Source organism: Anopheles stephensi, unplaced genomic scaffold, assembly GCF_013141755.1.
Source record: "Anopheles stephensi strain Indian unplaced genomic scaffold, UCI_ANSTEP_V1.0 ucontig258, whole genome shotgun sequence".
NCBI classification, from domain to species: Eukaryota; Metazoa; Arthropoda; class Insecta; order Diptera; family Culicidae; genus Anopheles; species Anopheles stephensi.
The window spans coordinates 11,830-20,000 of NW_023405189.1; positions in this window are offsets into that span (position 1 = coordinate 11,830).

The window sequence follows — 8,171 nt, forward strand, 5'->3', positions numbered from 1 at the left end:
GTACAACAAAATAAAGCAACCCGTACTTACCGATGCAGGATGGGTGACGCTGTTGTCCGACTCACTGGCTTTTCCGTTGAAGTGGCTCGTACTTCACCACTGGACGCGCCTCCTAAGCGCGATTCGGACGCAGTGCTGCACGGCCAAAACTGTCCAAATCTGTGTCCACAGTGCACAATTTTCTTAAAAACTTGCATGCAAGTTTTGACGAAAAACTTTTATCACTGTGGCAGCCCGCACTTGCCACCACTGAACGCGTCTCGTCAGCGCGATTCCAACGAGGTGCTGCACGCCCGGATCGGCCCAAAACTGAGCCCACAATGCACGATTGTCTATACCTCGTATGCAAGTTTTCCACGGAAAAACTTTTTCCTCTGTGGCAGCCCGCACTTGCCACCACTAAACGCGTCTCTTCAGCACGATTCCAACGAGGTGCCGGAAGTTCAAATCGGCCCAAAACTGCGCCCACGGTGCAAGATTTTGTGTAACTTGCATACAAGTTTTTCACTACATACACTTTTCCACTAGTTTTCCAGAAATCACTCCACCGATTTGCACTATTACACTTTCCCCGGATGCGCCTCTCAATTTCCTGTCGTTTGAGGGGTCAACCACCCAAATCAGACCATAAATGCCGGTGCTATGGCCAATTTTCCGATCCTTAGGCCGGTCCCAGAAAACTTGCATGCAACTTGCATGCAAGTCGCAAAAAGTTTTTTGACGATAACTCGGCCGTCCGTGGTTCGAACCTGGCACCCGGCGGCTCGTTGGATGCGTCTCGGTCAGACGCGTCGATGGGGAGGTCAAGCCACCCCCTCCGACCACCCACTTGGGAGGTATTCCCAAAAAACTGGTTTTTCGGGTCTGGGTGGGGGGGTATGGGAATTGGGGGGGTGGAGTGGGGTTTTCCGGACTCCCCACCTCGAGACGAATCGATGGAGGGGTCGCACGTCCGGATCGGTGGACTTTCCACCCGGGCCGCCAAAAGCCGGTCAGAGGCCCTGCCGGGAACTCCGAAAAGCCAGGGCGGACACAACCCGTCCGAACACCGGGTGCTCCGCAATGGGGTGTTCCGTCCGGAAGATTTTTGAATCTAACGGTTTTTCACAACTTCCAACGATATTTTCGCTCAGGGGGGGCAAAAAGCCGCCATTTTGAGAAAACGAAAAACGGCGTCCTTTTTTGCACCGAAAATTGTAACACTTATAACTCCGCGAGTTTTTCACTGATTCATTTCAAACTTTCACAACACTTTCTTCTTTACAAGGCGCACATTTCATTATATGGCAGCTCACTCGTGCGAATTACAGTTTCCGAGTTATTCACTGCACAAATTCAACACTTCAAATGGCCACCATTTCCGGTACTCCATCATTTCCGGCTTTTCAAGCGCACCAAAAGTTGCGCCCCATCAGCGCGCTTCTTTTGCTATGTCACTTATTAACATCCGAGCACAAACACACAAGTTATTCACGAAAACAGGATCCCGCGAAAAACACCCCTATTTTCCGGAATTTTCCGGTGAAATTCGGGGGGGAGGCTCACGATGGAAATCGGAGGCCGGACACAAAAATCCAGCAACCTCACTTCACTTTTTCACGAGATTTCACGCAAAAACTATTTTCCACACGGAGCTGCACGTAGGCACGTCTATTCGCTTCGGCTGCCGAACACACACTACAGGGATAACTGGCTTGTGGTCGCCAAGCGTTCATAGCGACGTGACTTTTTGATCCTTCGATGTCGGCTCTTCCTATCATTGTGAAGCAAAATTCCCCAAGCGTAGGATTGTTCACCCTTTCAAGGGAACGTGAGCTGGGTTTAGACCGTCGTGAGACAGGTTAGTTTTACCCTACTGGTGTGTGCTAATACGTGCTATCGTAACGGAACTCCTGTGCAGTACGAGAGGAACCACAGGTACGGACCACTGGCTCAATACTAGTTCGACCGGACTTTGGTATGACGCTACGTCCGCTGGATTATGCCTGAACGCCTCTAAGGTCGTAACCAATCCGAGCTGATAGCGCTTCAAAACCTAATGGGCAATCGGAAGCTAGCGGGCCTAACAACCCTCCGAGATCCGCTGGAACTGCCTCTGCAGCCTGGCGCCTCATCCCCGCTTCATAGACTGGGCCGCATCGCGCGGGGTCGCACTGCACGTGTTAGTACCTGACCATAGGGAACGCCGGTGGCCGCCGACCTCGCCGACCGTGGACTTGACTAGTTTCGATGCCCACCGACCGCCCGCAAACGACGGGACTTCAGGCTAGGAGTTTCAAGTTGTAGAGATGCGTTCGCATCGATCCTCTCAGGCGACCTACGCCTGGTGGTGTTATGGTGGACGCAAGGCACGTCCTGGCCCGGTAGCGAAGGGCAGGGTGTTGAGCGTGGTGAAGTCGAGGAGTAGAAGTGATAGCAAGATACATTATCGGGAGGTGGAACCCGAAAATGTACAAGTCCGGGAATACGGGGTGCATCGTATGTAACGTTCGATGTACATATAAAGCCTGGTAGGTGTTGGGATTATATCTGCAACACGGGCATTATCGAAAGATGGTTAAGTGGAGTCACCCAATGGGTGCCGTGCGTTATAAGGTACGTAATGCACAGTAGAGATACATTGTCGGGAGGTGGAACCCGAAAAATGTACAAGTCCGGGAATACGGGGTGCATCGTATGTAACGTTCGATGTACATATAAAGCCTGGTAGGTGTTGGGATTATATCTGCAACACGGGCATTATCGAAAGATGGTTAAGTGGAGTCACCCAATGGGTGCCGTGCGTTATAAGGTACGTAATGCACAGTAGAGATACATTGTCGGGAGGTGGAACCCGAAACATGTACAAGTCCGGGAATACGGGGTGCATCGTATGTAACGTTCGATGTACATATAAAGCCTGGTAGGTGTTGGGATTATATCTGCAACACGGGCATTATCGAAAGATGGTTAAGTGGAGTCACCCAATGGGTGCCGTGCGTTATAAGGTACGTAATGCACAGTAGAGATACATTGTCGGGAGGTGGAACCCGAAAAATGTACAAGTCCGGGAATACGGGGTGCATCGTATGTAACGTTCGATGTACATATAAAGCCTGGTAGGTGTTGGGGTTATATCTGCAACACGGGCATTATCGAAAGATGGTTAAGTGGAGTCACCCAATGGGTGCCGTGCGTTATAAGGTACGTAATGCACAGTAGAGATACATTGTCGGGAGGTGGAACCCGAAAAATGTACAAGTCCGGGAATACGGAAAAGTTCCCCATGAAAGGCTGGGGATACAATTATTGATACAAATAATGTGCCTAAGGGTACATTTATTTTTCTAAGTCCCAGAAATCCGTCACTGAACATCACGACTTACAAACACATCTTCCCCCGGTCCTCCCATATACGGCACGGGGACAAGTATGAAGAATGAAAATCATGTGTGTATGGAACATATAATGTGCCTGAGAGCACATTTTTTTTCTAAGTCCCAGAAATCCGTCACTGAACATCACGACTTACGAAGACATGTTCCCCCGGTCCTCCCATGTACGGCACGGGGACAAGTATGAAGAATGAAAATCATGTGTGTATGAAACATATAATGTGCCTGAGAGCACATTTTTTTTCTAAGTCCCAGAAATCCGTCACTGAACATCACGACTTACGAAGACATGTTCCCCCGGTCCTCCCATATACGGCACCGGGACAAGTATGAAGTATGAAAATTTTTGGTCACAGCGTGAAATCCCTCTAATGATCATGAAAATAGCATCGGATCACTTATCTGACCATAAAAAGTGAACCAAAACCCTATTTGGACAAACTTTTTGGTTCTATGAAAAATTCACTTTTCATATATGTCATGGTCGAAAATTTTTTAAGTCCCAAAAAATCACTTATTCTCGAATATCTCGAAAACTACGTATCGGACAGGGGTCAACCAAGGTGTTTTAGAAAGGTCTTTACAAGCTCTATTTAATGAGCCATAGCGACTTTCAAGTGATTTTTTGACACTTTTTCGCATATCGGCATCCTTGGTTCCCATACTGGCCATAGGTCATAGGGCACCGAACGGCCAACTTCTGGTCCGGGGGTGAAATTTTTTTTCACGAGATTTTGATGAAAATGGCTTCGGAACGCGTTTCTAATAATGAAAAGTGAAACCAAACAGTATTTGCGAAGAAAAAATTGTCCTATGAAAAAATCACTTTTTCTTAGGGTACGGGTCAAAAATTTTCTAAGTCCCAAAAAATCACATATTCTCGAATATCTCGAAAACTACTTATCGGACAGGGGTCAACCAAGGTGTTTTAGAAAGGTCTTTACAAGCTCTATTTAATGAGCCATAGCGACTTTCAAGTGATTTTTTGACACTTTTTCGCATATCGGCATCCTTGGTTCCCATACTGGCCATAGGCCATAGGGCACCGAACGGCCAACTTTTGGTCCGGGGGTGAAATTTTTTTTTCACGAGATTTTGATGAAAATGGCTTCGGAACGCGTTTCTAATAATGAAAAGTGAAACCAAACAGTATTTGCGAAGAAAAAATTGTCCTATGAAAAAATCACTTTTCATATATGTCATGGTCGAAAATTTTCTAAGTCCCAAAAAATCACTTATTCTCGAATATCTCGAAAACTACGTATCGGACAGGGGTCAACCAAGGTGTTTTAGAAAGGTCTTTACAAGCTCTATTTAATGAGCCATAGCGACTTTCAAGTGATTTTTTGACACTTTTTCGCATATCGGCATCCTTGGTTCCCGTACTGGCCATAGGCCATAGGGCACCGAACGGCCAACTTTTGGTCCGGGGGTGAAATTTTTTTTTCACGAGATTTTGATGAAAATGGCTTCGGAACGCGTTTCTAATAATGAAAAGTGAAACCAAACAGTATTTGCGAAGAAAAAATTGTCCTATGAAAAAATCACTTTTCATATATGTCATGGTCGAAAATTTTCTAAGTCCCAAAAAATCACTTATTCTCGAATATCTCGAAAACTACGTATCGGACAGGGGTCAACCAAGGTGTTTTAGAAAGGTCTTTACAAGCTCTATTTAGTGAGCCATAGCGACTTTCAAGTGATTTTTTGACACTTTTTCGCATATCGGCATCCTTGGTTCCCATACTGGCCATAGGCCATAGGGCACCGAACGGCCAACTTTTGGTCCGGGGGTGAAATTTTTTTTTCACGAGATTTTGATGAAAATGGCTTCGGAACGCGTTTCTAATAATGAAAAGTGAAACCAAACAGTATTTGCGAAGAAAAAATTGTCCTATGAAAAAATCACTTTTTCTTAGGGTACGGGTCAAAAATTTTCTAAGTCCCAAAAAATCACTTATTCTCGAATATCTCGAAAACTACTTATCGGACAGGGGTCAACCAAGGTGTTTTAGAAAGGTCTTTACAAGCTCTATTTAATGAGCCATAGCGACTTTCAAGTGATTTTTTGACACTTTTTCGCATATCGGCATCCTTGGCTCCCATACTGGCCATAGGCCATAGGGCACCGAACGGCCAACTTTTGGTCCGGGGGTGAAATTTTTTTTTCACGAGATTTTGATGAAAATGGCTTCGGAACGCGTTTCTAATAATGAAAAGTGAAACCAAACAGTATTTGCGAAGAAAAAATTGTCCTATGAAAAAATCACTTTTTCTTAGGGTACGGGTCAAAAATTTTCTAAGTCCCAAAAAATCACATTTTCTCGAATATCTCGAAAACTACTTATCGGACAGGGGTCAACCAAGGTGTTTTAGAAAGGTCTCAACAAGCTCTAAATAATGGGCCATAGCGACTTTTTAGTGATTTTTTGACAAATTTTGTCATATCGGCATCCCGAGTTCCCATACTGGCCATAGGCCATGGGGCCCCGAACGAAAAAATTTTGGTCCGAGGGTCAAAATTTTTTTTCTCATAAATTTGTTCAAAACGCCGTCGGAACGCGCCTTAGATCATGAAAAGTGAAAAGAAACAGTATTTTGCAAAAGTTGGGGTGGCCTATGACTTACATGGCCACGTCCTAGGTCCGAGTTCCCGAGGTCGTGTTCTTCAGTGGCGGAAAAAAATGGCCACTTGTGGGAGATGCAAAATGTTCATTTTGTATTATAGGGGACACACTATCGAAGCGAAAATTTCAGAAATGGCCTAAAACGTGAAGAAATGATGGGGTATGTACGAAAAGAAGGTTTTTATGGTCAAACGGTGAAAATTTTTTTTTATGAAAAATTTTGGTCTCCCACCGTTCATGAATTTCTAGGACCAAAAATCGAAAAATTTGAAAACTTCACGATCGAAAGGGAAACGCATATGTGGTGTTCCTAGGTGTGTACGGTGTACGAAAAACGGGTTCACGATGAGATATCAGGCAAATAAGTGGACCTAAAGTGAGTTATACGGGTAAGACGAGGTGTCCAAAGACCGAAATAGGGGTACCAACTGAGAACGAAATGAAGGTCCCCGAAGTCGCCATACAAGTTATAGGAGGTGTCCAAAGTACGAAAAGAGTTCCATATTCGGCTGTTCCTACTATATGGTTCCCTGATTGCTGCTCCAAGGAGTAGTGAGGAAGTGTCCAAAGGTCTGTTGGGGGTATCGAGGTGATACCCTCGACGGACAATATGCACGAAAAGTGGTTCGATGATCTATCCTGTAGGTCGTACGGCAGCCATACCCGGCTGGAAGTACCGCGGTAATTCCGCAATAAAACGTTCGCCAGACGAACAAACAAATTGAATTAGCTCATCGTAGTGTACGGAAACGAAACGAAAATGTAAGGTGATTAGGGATCCGGGAGCAATCTCGCGATCCCATGGTTCGGTGTAAGAAATGATACGAAGTGTTCATAAGTCTCCTCTGGAGGCAGAACCATCGTAGCAAAGTTCGGGAACCCAAGGGTCACAAAAACTCGTAGGACGATATCCACGAATAATCGGGGACTTGTGGGGACTACCGTGCCCTGACAAGTCAACTACACCTTAACTGGTGATGGTCGTCCTACGGGGACCTGCGGGGAACAAAAGGGTCACTAAAACTCGTAGGACAATATCTCCGAATAATCGGGGACTTGTGGGGACCACCGTGCCCTGACAAGTCAACTACACCTTAACTGGTGATGGTTGTCCTACGGGGACCTGCCGGGAACCCAAGGGTCACAAAAACTCGTAGGACGATATCCACGAATAATCGGGGACTTGTGGGGACTACCGTGCCCTGACAAGTCAACTACACCTTAACTGGTGATGGTCGTCCTACGGGGACCTGCGGGGAGCAAAAGGAGTCAGAAACAATCGTAGGACGATATCCACGAATAATCGGGGACTTGTGGGGACTACCGTGCCCTGACAAGTCAACTACACCTTAACTGGTGATGGTCGTCCTACGGGGACCTTCAGGGAGCCGCAGTAAGTCGCAGGTCGTATGCGAGCCTTGATTGGTCCTGTTGGGGGCGTGCGGGGTGTAATGCCTCGGTACGTCAAATGTTGGTGTACGATGTACATCGATAATCTGACATCCTCCTGAACAACCTTTGCTCGTGTGGTTATTGGCGCTGTGGAGTCGGTGTACTGCCGCAGGTCAATGAGAGTGGTCACAACAAAGATTGTGTCACCTGATGAACGTAGAAAGAGAGTCTGCGGGGACTGGTGCCCTGGTAGACAAAAAATATCGAACAAGCAATTGACGAAGACGAATTCTGGTTGATCCTACCAGTAATATACGCTTGTCTCAAAGGTTAAGCCATGCATGTCTAAGTACAAACATAAATGAATGTGAAACCGCATAAGGCTCAGTACAACAGCCATAATTCACAAGATCATCCACCCATCAGTTACTTGGATAACTGTGGAAAAGCCAGAGCTAATACATGCAACATGCCGGGACCGCTGTCCGCTTGCGGGCGGTGGAACTGGTGCACTTATTAGTAAAACCAATCGCCTCCGGGCGGCTTGAGTTGAAGTCTGGATAAGGATGCCGATCGTATGGTCGCTTGACCGACGACAGATCTTGCAAATGTCTGCCCTATCAACTATTGATGGTAGTGTAGAGGACTACCATGGTTGCGACGGGTAACGGGGAATCAGGGTTCGATTCCGGAGAGGGAGCCTGAGAAATGGCTACCACATCCAAGGAAGGCAGCAGGCGCGTAAATTACCCAATCCCGGCACGGGGAGGTAGTGACG